At 52.8% G+C, this 11,822-nt stretch overlaps 1 protein-coding gene across 1 annotated transcript in view; it reads right to left on the bottom strand.

The window, feature by feature from the left end:
- Positions 1-10,471, bottom strand: part of CASZ1 (castor zinc finger 1) — a 154,536-nt gene extending 144,065 nt beyond the window's left edge. The window contains exon 1 of the mRNA XM_004385159.1: positions 10,359-10,471. The gene's annotated coding sequence lies outside the window, so the exon portion shown is untranslated. The remainder of the gene's footprint in view (positions 1-10,358) is intronic.
- Between the last annotated feature and the right edge of the window lie 1,351 nt (positions 10,472-11,822).

Consider the following 11,822-nt stretch of genomic DNA (forward strand, 5'->3'; position numbering starts at 1 on the left):
CCTTGGAAACCCTGTGGGGCAGTTCTACTTTGTCACATTGAGTCGCTATGAGTCAGAACTGACTCAACGGCACACAACAACAACAACCCTCTGCCAGCCACACTGTCCCCATCATAAAGGAGCCCTCACACACGAAGGCACTCCCAGGCCTCTGGGACTCACGGGCACTTAGAACTAAGCTTGAGGGCTGTGCAAACACAGGCAGGGTGCATGGCTCCTTGGGTCAGTTCCCAGGGCCTGCCCTGCCCCCTCCCTTGCCTCTTGTCCCAAACAGCTCCCTGGATGACCCTCCCCAACTGACTGGGAGTCCAGTCTGGCCACAGTGGAAAAGAGAAACCAATGGCCCTTCCCCACGTTAAGGCTGACTCCGAAGGCGGGCACAGTCTTGCTGATCCATCCCAAAAAATACTCAAGGACCCCAAGACAGCCTAGAGAGGTGAAACAAAACCCAGAATTTCCAGCCAATGCCACAACGGACCACACCTGATGGACCCCCAGCCCCCAGATAGGAAGAGGACGAGTTTCCCCACTCCCTCATCCACAGCAATCCCTAGTATGTGGCAAGTAATTCTGTTCTCACCCCTACATGGGTACCAGGCCTATTCTAAACACTTTACATGTCTTAGCTCATCTAATCCTCACATCAACCACACGAGGTAGGTACTAGTTTTCCCATTTTATAGATAAGAAAACCAAGGCATTGTCTAGTTAAGTTACTCATGGAAGGCCACATGGCTCTGATCCCTGGTCACCTGGCTCCAGCTGCATGATCTGAACCATGATATAAACAGCTCCTCAACGAACCAATGGGCTCCAGAGATGCAAAGCTGCTAAACACACCCAGCACCCTGATAGGATCCTCCATTCTGCATGAAAAGTGACACTCTCCCCCAACTCAGCTCCAAGCCGCCAGTGAGAAAACCTGCAATCTGATACAAAATGCAACCCCAGCACCACACACCAGGTCCAGGCCCACAACTTGCTGGAAAGGAATTCACGGGGGTCCCCTTTGAGACTGATCCCATATTATATAAAACCGGCTGATGTGACACTGGGGACATCATGCACTTGACAAAGTAGTGACCATGATAAATTCTTCATTATGCTTAATTATATTCAGAGGACTTTCACAGCTATGAGTCCAACTGACTGTCAGGACAACCGTGAGGTCAGCAGGATCAGACGCCATTTGACAAGAGAGGAAACTGAGGCTCAAGGGGTCAAATGACTTGGTCAAGGCCATACAGCGACTCACCATAGAGCTAGGACTGGAATGGGCTCTCCTGATGACTAGCCCACCAGGCCACACCCTGCAAGACTCTGCAAGCATGGACAGCCAGACCACAGCTGAGCTCTGGACCTCCCATGTCTCACTCTGTCCCTCCATCCCCAGTCAGAGATGTTGGGTCTTGGTCCATGGTCCCAAGGATTAGATTTCCCTGAGATTCCTAAAGGAGCCACCAGGAGTAGTGGGCCAGGAAATGGCCCTCACATAGTGAGCTGCACAGCTGAGCTCCCCAAGGGCCGGGGGAGGGGGGATGGAGTTGGAGACGCTGGCACAGCCCCCGTGGGTATCTGCCAGCAATTAGTGCTGGGGAAGGGTGCCAGCCTGGCAGCGCTTACACTCCACCCCTTCTTCTCATTTACACACACACACACACAAACACACACGCTCACCCACCCAGAGACCAGCAGAAGAGAGACAGCTCGGCTTCCTTTCGGTAAATCTCGTCAGCAACACACACGCAGGGCATGCAATTTGGTCATTACTGCTTTTAAACAGCAGAAAAGCAGAATCCACCCCGCCATTAACCCATGCTGCTCTCCCTCCGGGCTCTGCACCAGCTCCATCACCAGCCTGCATCTCCAACGCCCACACACCCTTGCATGCTCCCCAGAAGTTGCTTTCCAAAAAAATATATAGTAAAAAAAAAAAAAGATGACAGTAAGTCAAAACTGAATTGTGTCACTCTCCCTGGCCACCCCTCATCCCAGAGAAAACTACGCATGGCTCAGATATGACCTTGGCTAAAACCCTTCCTCAAACACCCTGGGGACTCTTAAGAATATACACTGGAAGCAGGGGCTGTCTTTGGCCTGGGGTGGGGCCTCTCCCAGGCCCCTGCTGATGGCTGGAGGCCACCACCTGAGCAGGTGTGGTTCTTCATAGGGACAGCCTGAATGCCGCCCCTAACCCAGCTACGGGGCCCCTGAGGTCACGGCTTAGCACCACACTTCTCTCCCGGTACTGAGGTAGGCAGAGGTGGGAGTGGAGATGAGGACCGATTTGTCTCATGGGAATGTGGGCCTCCCTTCTTCTCCCCTCTCCATCCTGGAGAATTAAAAAGACACCCACCAAAGCAAGGGACCCCAGAGGGTCCTTAGGCTGGGTTTATAAGGTCTGTGAAACCCCTCAAAGTATAAGCCATATTTATGTTTATGAGGTGTTTTTTTTTTTATTAAGAGGATTCTCAAAGGGGGCACAGGAACTCAAAAGAGGGAGGACTCACTGCCCAGAGTGCCCACACGTTCTTTGCAGCGCCTCATTCCCCAGTGGCAGAGGACGAGAGCAGAGGACACGAGTCCAGACTCCAAATGTCCCTGCTGCTGGTGTCCCTGAGCAGCTGCCTCCACCGTGGGAGCTGCCCCGGCCTCATCACCGGTTCCCTGGAAGTTGGTCATCGGGAGCACGGGCCCGGGAGTGGTGCCATGCCTCTGGGCCAGTGCCCACTGCCCTCCTCCATCACCAAGGGCTGCCCACAGACCGGCAGAGGAGCAGCGCAGCGGAGCCCACCGGCGGGAGAAGAGAGGAAGCCAGCGGCCGCTGCCTTGGAGAACCTCGCGGATCCTCTAAGCCACCTAGTGTCCGGAGCTGAGCTCCGGCCGCAGCAACGTCCCTCTCGCTTCCCAGAGCAGCTGCTACAGGCTGACAGGGCAGCAAGCGACCTGGGGCGAGGCCAGCACCTCCAGGCCTTCTCCAGGAACCTAAGGCCAGGGGGCAGGTGCCAAACTGACCCTGGAGATAGCACCCAGGAAAGGCAAAGGCCCTGAGGCCCCGACCCCCAGCCCTGCTCCCGACATGGCTGACCCAAGGCCTGATGTTCCCCTCTATCCTTGCCCCCAGAAAGTCACCCTGCCCTGGGGATCCCGGTGCCAACTTAGACAACCTGTCCAGCCTGGGACTCCTCCGGGACCCCCAGCCTCCGGGCCTCCTGTGAGCCTCCCAAGCCCCAGGCCTGCCACTCCCTCAGGGCCTCTGGGCCCCCACCTCCCACCCCCTCCTCTGCGCTCTTTTCTGTGTGTCCTCAAGCCTCCTCTCACCTTGAGAAGTGTTAGGATTACCAGCATTTACACTCAATACTCTTCTTTATTCCTTAAGACTTATTAAGAATGATAATGAGTTCCGAAGGAGCTACACGTCCCTGTCTCTCTCTCTCTCTCTCTCCCCTCTCTCTATCCTTTTCTCCCCTCCACCCTTTGCTCTCTTTCCCTACGTGCTTTTTCCGTCAAAGACACACAGGACAAATCCAGACCAAAGCAGGGGGAAAAAAAATCCCAACAATATAGAACGAGGGCACTTGAGGATTTAAATTCAATAAATCCATCTCTCTTCTCTCCCCCTAGTTGTTCTCAATTATTAGGATTAAAAAGAAAAAAAGAAAAAAAAAAAAAAACCTTCCCCTGCCACCGTCCAGGCCACCCCTTACTCTGCTGTACTTGGAGCAAGGGGTCTGGGAGAAGGGCCCGGCTTGCCTGCAAACCCTCCTATCGTGCAGCTCTTGAACGGTTGATTAATTTTTGCAGAATTTATGACAGCCTTTTGCTTTTTTCCCGCAAGCTGTGGCTTCCAAACCACAGCAAGTTAACTTGGTGAACTTGAGGGGGCAGAGATGGAGGTGCCCCCCTCCCCGAGTGGCCTCCCACAGCTGGAACCCCAGGCAGCCGGGCGACAGACAGAAGACACACAGATGCCACGGCCCAGGCAGAAGGCAGCCACGCTGCTCGTGGAACGCCGTGGTAACCAGAGGGGAATCAGGGCACCCCGGAGGCACGGCTAACTTTTGGTGATCTGGGACTTTTTTCTTTGAAAATAATGAAGGCAGAAGCAAGTGGGCAGAGATAAAGCAAACCCTGGATGACAAGATGGTCAAGTTTGCGCCCAACACACCGCCACGCACCCTGGGCAAAGGGACCGGCCTTATCGGTCTGCCCGGCTGCCCTTCAGAGAAGGGGAAGAACAGATCCTAATGAAATTATGGTTTTTAAAATGTCTATAAATTAAATCTCTCCCTCTCTCTCTGTGAATCTCCCCCTGAGCTCCCTCCTCTACAAGCTTGTTTTCCTCTCTTTGGCTCCCTCTGCTCTTGTCTGTGTTTCTGATATAGACATCAAGAGGTTACCGGCTCAATTACAACTCCGCTAGATTCTCTGCATCTGACTTGCTTGGCCTTCTCTTCTCCTCTTCAGAAACCAGATACCAAATAAATCCCTCTTCTTCTTTATATTTTTATTTTTAGTGCCCCAAAGCCTAAAGATTCATCCCGTTGACTCTCAGTATTTTTTTTTTTTAAACTTGGTTCATATGGGGGGAAATCTTTTTAACTGTGTGGAGTACAACATAAATGCTTTTCTCTTTATCTCTCTCCTCCTTTCCAAGAACATACACCAAACCTTTGCTACATGTAAAATTTACAAAGCGGGGGGAGGACAAATGTCCTTAACTAATGCGTGTCTGTGGTAGAGACAGAGGGCGGGCCAGAAGAAGCTACCAGAAAATATTAGTTAGACATCTCGTACATTTCTAAAGTTAAGGGGTGACATCCTATGACTTCCTACAAGCAAAAGGTTCATCTGAAAAGGGTGGAACATAAATAGTGATTTTTATAAAAAGGAAAAAAAAAATTGCTTCTACCTTCCCCAGTACTGTCACTGACTATAGAAGGGAGTTATGCCTTCTCTATACTATACATTTTACATCCTCAAAAAGAGCCCCCTAACAAAAAAGAAAAGGTTAAAAAAAAAAAATCCAAGTGTTGGTTTATCATCATAGCTGTTGATTCCTGAGAAGCAGAAACCACCTTCAAGCTGTAGGTCTAAGGGAAAAACCGAAAAAACCCAAAAACCCCACTATAATTCTGGACATATAAACAAGAAGGGATTCCAAAAGCTACTTTTCCAAGAAAAAAGCACTTTCGACAAAAGCTGGAGAAATCTTAAAGGAAGGTAAATCAAAGACAAAAACTTTGTCTTTCCAATTAACTAGACTGGGAAAAAGAAGAGAGGGGGAAACACATTACTACCAACTCATTAATTCTTTCCTGTAAACAATTTAATTAAATTCTGCTAAATACAGGAGAAATACTCATTTTGGAGTGCTTCCCCCCGACCTCAAAAGCAAATTCCTTCAGGTTACTCCCCCCCATGCCAATACCTCCCCTGTCTCCACTTTGCACAACCTTCAAATGGCTTTCCAGCCCAGCCGTGGACTACACTGCTCACGGCTTTGAGGATGACAGCCTCATATGTCTGAAAGCTGACACTTCAGCTTTTAAAAGAAATGGGGGAAAATAAGCTGTTGATTTCTTGGTTAAAGTATTTTCTTGTTCTAACTCATGTTCTTATGTCACCAGGCTAAAAAAGAGAGAGAGAGAGAGAGAGAGAAAAGAGAGAGAGAGAGAGATATGACTTTCCTTGAATGATCTGTTTAACCTAAGCCAGAGGAAAAAAAAAGAAAGTCATTAATTACTTATGTGAGCTATTGCTTCAGAAAGACAATAAACCTGCCCGGTCGCCATGGATATGACATATTTGCTCTGAAAACAACACAATAATTAGCAAAGGGGAAAGATACAAGGAGAATATGCAAACTCCTGAGTTTAAAGCCACAGTGCTCTTTTTTTTACTCGTAAGCCTCTGTTCTGTTTGCCATCCAAATCGAACAAATTTTGAAAATATAGCAAAGGGGGAAATTTCTCCTCTGAGCTCAGTAGCAACCACCACTCCACCTCCTTCCAAAATAAAATAATATAAAAGACAATAAGGATGAGAGAAAGAAAAAAAAAAAAGTCATGTATTGCCTCTTGTTTTATTTCCCATAGCAGGGGTGGAGCCTGAGTTTGTTTGTTGTTGTTGTTTTAATGTGCTCTTATTTAGCATTGGACCTTCTGGCCAAATATAAATTTATTAATGAAGGCCAAATGCCCTGCGTGTGGCTCATCCCTCCCCAAAGTAAATGAAAATGTGAAAGGGCTGGGGGTGGGTGGTTCTATTTGAAAAAGAAAAAACAACATATACACTCAGAATGCACTGGCTTTATAGAGACATCCATTCCCCCTACCTCCAAGAAAATGGAAGCCGGGCCTTACTTTAATATTAAAAATGCATTAAATGGTTTTACCTACAACTTAGTCCCCGAGGATCATTAGGAAATGCAATCGCTTTGTATCATATCTGTCAGCATGATAAATATCTGAGTTCAGGGTAGGTTTGCAATTTTCAGAGTGTCAGAAACCAAGGTAATTTTTTTCTTCCTTAACTTTTTTAATTCACTGCACCCACCCCTCCAAAGTCACAAGTCTACAGAAAAATACTTGAGCAGAGGAGAAAAAGAGAAAAAGTTGATATGGTCTCACACACCAGACGTGACTGATCTCCCCAAAGCAGGGAAATGAGGGCTTTAAAATATTTGGGTGACTATTTTCCCAGAAAATTTAAAGCACTCCATTAAGTTTCAGTAAAAACTCCTTTTCCCCTCTTCCCAGAGGCTAATTTTCCAAAAACAGATGGTCAGGATCTAAAAGAGAAGCAAATATACCTCAACCCCCACAGGCAGAGAAATCTAACTTTGAACTTTTTAAATTAAAAAAAGGGGGGGCAAAATAAACTATTAATAAGTATGAAGAAATTAGCTGAGCTACAAGTTTTGTTTTTCTTATTCAAAAAATTCTTTAAACACAAGCGAGCAGATAAAGGGGGAGGTTCACATCTGACTGACTTTGCTATTTGTTTTTAAACAATAGTTTTTGTGTGTTTTTTTTTTTTTTAGATTGGACCCTTTGATGTTGAAAGAATTTTGCTCTTATATGATGGGGGGAAGGGAGGGTGGTGAAATGATCTGTTTTAAATGATGATGCAACTTAGGGATCAAAGCCTTCGCTTTCTTCTAGCCATAATAAGCTGTACTTGCCACAAAGCGTGAGTCTCTCGGGCTCCTCTCCTTCGTAAGAAGGAAATAAATGCGCCCAGACTCGGAGCAAGACATGAAGTCTCCGCAAGGTGCAAAGTCTAAAAAACAAAAAGAAAAAAAGAGGAAGGCACTGCCCCTTTAAACGTTTTAGTGCATATGGAGTTTGATTTCTGAAAGAGATCAGTTTAACATCTCCATAGAAACCAGCAACAGATTATCATCAACAGAATAAATAACTAGTCTAATAAATTAAACAGGAGGCATAAGATCGCTGGAAACCTGATTACTGAAGTTCAACAATATTCTCCATAAACTCTCGTTAACCGCCTCTAAGGTGGCTAACAAGTTGGGGGGGCGGGGGGAGAATCACTCCGGTTTGCCGGATTCCGGGGAGAGAGATGGTGGCCGTCGCCCGGAAAGGAGAAGTTCCCTACTCTGCCCTGGAAAGGGTCCCAGAGCTCGAGGAGCAAACCAGTAAAAGCCGAAGTTGGGGAAGTGGGAAAGCGGCTGCGGGTCGAGGGAGGTAGCGCTGGGAACTGGAGATGGCGCGGATCGCGACGTCCGCCCGGGACGCACCGTCTCGCCGCCACCAGGGCGCAAACCCGGCGCTTTGCGCTCGGGCACCGTACAGCCCAGCGCCCCCTCCGGGCACGTGGAGTGCAGCCCGGGCGCAGCCCCCGGGGACCAACTACCCCCCCCCCACCCCCACGCCCGGCGCAGCTGCTCCTGCTCAGCCGGGACAGCTCCCTTTAGGACGGCGACGTGAGTGTGTACGTGTGTAAGTGTGTGTGTGTATGTTTGCGCGCGCGCACCTTGGTGGGGGTTGGGGGTGGCGGCGCCGATATTACCGGCGATCTGCTTTCCAGTCCCCTGGCGCGCGGTGTCTCACCGCGCGCCTGTAACAGCTTAGAGACGTCCTAAATTTACCAACTTTGCCCAGCGATTACCCTGTCTTTTTCCTTCTCGCCGCCCCCATCTCTTTGAGTGTATAGAGGGTGGCGGGACACCCACACCCACTGAGGGCCTCGCCCCCAGCCTCTGCTGGGGGAGCGACGCACACACACACCACCAGTCTCCCCTTGATCCAGCGGGGTTTGGGGGAGCTCCCGGCTCAGAGGAGGGGTGTTATCGCGGCTTCCCTGGTGGACAAATCCTACATATCCACGCACCCGCACCCTCCCCAGCGTGGCTGGAAGGAAGTCCTCGCCGCACCCAGGCCCGCTTCCCAAGCTGGGGATGGGTCCAAAGGAACTTGCGTGGAGGGAGAAGCCGCCCCTGCCTCCCTCGCTCTCCACTCCTCCCCCAACTCTGGACCCGGGTCGGGAATGAGTGGGAAGAATCTGCGCCCACCCCCTAAAGAGAAATCTGTTATTATTATCTTCATCTACGCCCCTTAAGTGTCCCTCCCGCCGTGATTGACGGCGCGTACACCTGTTCCCCTCGCCGAGGAGCTTCCAAAGCCGGGGACAGAATTCACCCAAACGCTCTACAGCGGCCCAGCGCCCCAGCGCCCGCCCGCGCCCAGCAGGCCCCCGCCACGACCCTAGAGCGCCCCTGCCCTCATCGCCCGCGCCCCGCCACCCTGGTGGCCCCCCCGTCCCCTCTACCCGCCCAGCTCCCCTGCCCACCCGCTCCCAACCGCTCTGGCTTCGGAAAGAGAGAGAAAGAACAGAAAGCAAAACTTCCTGGCGGCCGACGGCCATCAGCTGCACATTCTACAAATGCCACCGAGTAAAAATAAACCGGCCGCCGCTCCTCCCGGCCGGCTCACCCCGACGCACGACTCGGCCCCCTGCCCCGGGAGCTCCCCTACTACCCGCCGGCCCGGCCTCCATTCCCGCGCACCGCCTGGAACCCCGCTCGCCCACACTCCTCTGCCAGCCACCACGCGCTCCTTTGCCCTGAAGCCCGACCCCAAGTGACTGGGTGGGCCAGCCACCTCCTCTTGGGTGTCCTCTGCGCCCCACAGTTTCCCTTCTCTCTACCCTCTGCCAGGTGCCTACTTCGGCCGTGCGCCCTGAATTCACGGTTCCTCCACCCCAATCGCTGAGCTCCGAGGCTCACCCTCAGCTCATCCCGAGGGCACAGTCCCTACCAGACCTTCTCCCACCGCGGCGTGCCCCTCTGGAGCGCACCGCTCCACCCGCCCGCCGGCCCGCCAGCCCAGCGTCTCACGTCCCCGGGCGCAACTTCTCTTCCAGCGCACACAACAGTCGTGGCAACTCCCCGGAACTTTTCCCCCGGACCCAGGCGGGCTCCGGCCGACAACCGCGAGGCTCTGAGCCGGTGCCCCGGCTGCCTGTGCCCAGCTTTGCCTGCCCTGCGCGCGGGGAGGTTAGAGGGGGTGGGGAGAGTGAGGAGTGCCACTTGCCGCGCCCGGAGCAGCGCACTTGAGACAAACTTCCCAGGCACAGAGGAAAAACGGGGCGCCGCTGCCCCCATGCAAGCAACCTCTCGCCTTCGTTTTTCCACTGCGGGGCACCCGTTGGCACCCCAGGCCTAAGCTAATACTGCCCGCCTCTGCCGGCAGCACCTACACCGCAGCATCAGGGCATAAGGGCCATCTGGAGGGGTTCCCCACCCACCACTTCCCTTGGGCAAAGTCTTGCAAAGTCACCCCAGGCGCCCCTCACCCCTGCCTCCTCCGCCCTGGAGAGCGCACGACCCCCTTGCAGCTGGGGGGCGTGGGGGGAGAAATGATAACCTGGTATTGGAGAGCACCTGCCCCCCCACCCCGGAGTCCGCAGCGCGGGGGGCGCCCCCACCATATTTGCAAAGTCCTGCACTCTCGCCTGGCACCTCCCCCTCTTCTCCCCTACCCCGCCACCCCCTCAGTGGAGTAAGTGACCCCCAGGAGCAGCAGCCCTCCCCTCCCCCGTAGCCGCGCGCCGGGCATTCCCCTGGTCACCGCGGGCGACGCGCCGCCCCAAGCCCCGGTGCCAGCCCTCCGTGCCCCCTGCCTCCCGCACGGCCGGAGTTGGGTGGCAGCACCCGCTCGCAGGCTGGCTGGCTGGCTCTCTTGCTCGCTCGCTCGCCCGCTCCCTGCTGCAAGCGGCAGCCCCGGGGTGGGGGGCTGCAGCGGGGTAGGGGGCGAGGCAGGAAAGCGCCCTGGGAGGCCCGCGGAGCCGGGAGATATAGGGGGCCGCGGCGGAGGGAGCGCCGAGTCTCTTACCTGCACTTGGGGCGGCTTTGGGTGACTTTCCAAGTCCGGGGGAAAAATGTGTGTGTGTTTGGGATGGAGCGCCGCGGGCGCGCATGCGCTACCTAAAGTTGCCGGATCCCGGATTTTTCGCTCCCCGTCTCTGCTCTCGCCCGCTGTGATTATGGAATTCTCCGCTGCCGGGCGGGCGAGTGGGTGGAATGAAAAACCCGGGCCGGATCGCGGGGCCGGGCTCCTCCCCACCCTCTCACCCCAAGACTTCCCCTCCCGGCTTCTTCCCACCCACTGCCCCGGCGTAGCGCGGCTAGGCGCGAGGCTTGACGAAGCCTGCGAAGGAGCGTCCAAGCGCGCCGCTCTGTTTTTCGGCTCCAGAAGGTTTTCACATCCCCTGAGTAGCGATGAGGCTGGGGGAGAAGAGAGAAGGGGTGGGGGTGAGTGACTTTTCCCCTGTTCCGAACCCTGAGAGCCAGTTTGAGTTCCACTTTTCCACTGAGGAACTAGCTCTTTTTTGCAAGTTAGAATGTTAGAATTATGGAACCCGAAGGAACGCAATGTTCTCACTGTTTGATATTCGCTTTGCACTTATTCTTTGCACCGAGTTGTTCGTTCAGTCCGTTGTGCAAGAAGTAGTCTTAAGTGAACAAGATGGGCCGTGCAGCATGGAGAGGGGCAGATAATGAACATTAAAACAAATGAACAATAGTATTTCAGAGAATAAAAAGGTCCACGAGGAAAACAACAAGGCAATAGGATAAAGAATGTCTTGGGAGAGTTGACTCTCTTTCCCCTTTCCAACCAGGTGGTAGGGGAGGGCAGCTTTGAGGAAGGGACACCTCCCTTCTCCCCATATCCCCCTTCCCACCTCCCAGCTGGTTTGAGGGGGCCGGCACCAGGCTGAGCCAGGAGAGGAAGCAGAGCCTAGCCATACTTGTCAGCATCAGTCCTGGTTCTCAACTAGGCTACCCCATCCGAGGACTAAGCTAGTCCCTGTACCTGTTTTCCCTTCTGAACAAACAAGGAGAGGGTGGAAATAATGTGAGACCTGAAAGAAAGGGGGGGGGTCACTTAGACATCTAGATAAGTGAGAAATTGACCACAATAGTAAATTATATAGATAAATGATTAGGCAAATTAATGAATGAAAATTAAAAGTAGGACCCGTAGCTTTGAGACATGTGCAACAGAAGGCGTTGAACTAAGAGGAAATACCTTAGGCTGGTAAACATTTTTGCAGATACGTAGACCTTGGGGCCTAATCTGAAGCTTTCAGCAAAGCCTCTCAGGACTGGAAGTGACCTGAAGCTCTGAAAAATAATTGTCCTAGATGGGCACCCCATGCCCCTGCCTGAAGCTGGAAGTCAGTTGGTCCAGAAGCAAATGAACAGGGCCTGGCTACTCTCTGGCCCTCTGACCTCCAGGTTTGAGGGAAGAGGCTCAGCCCACCCCCAGCGGTCCCCTAGCCCTTGCATGCTGGAT

The sequence above is a fragment of the Trichechus manatus genome, unplaced genomic scaffold, assembly GCF_000243295.1.
Source record: "Trichechus manatus latirostris isolate Lorelei unplaced genomic scaffold, TriManLat1.0 scaffold00133, whole genome shotgun sequence".
NCBI classification, from domain to species: Eukaryota; Metazoa; Chordata; class Mammalia; order Sirenia; family Trichechidae; genus Trichechus; species Trichechus manatus.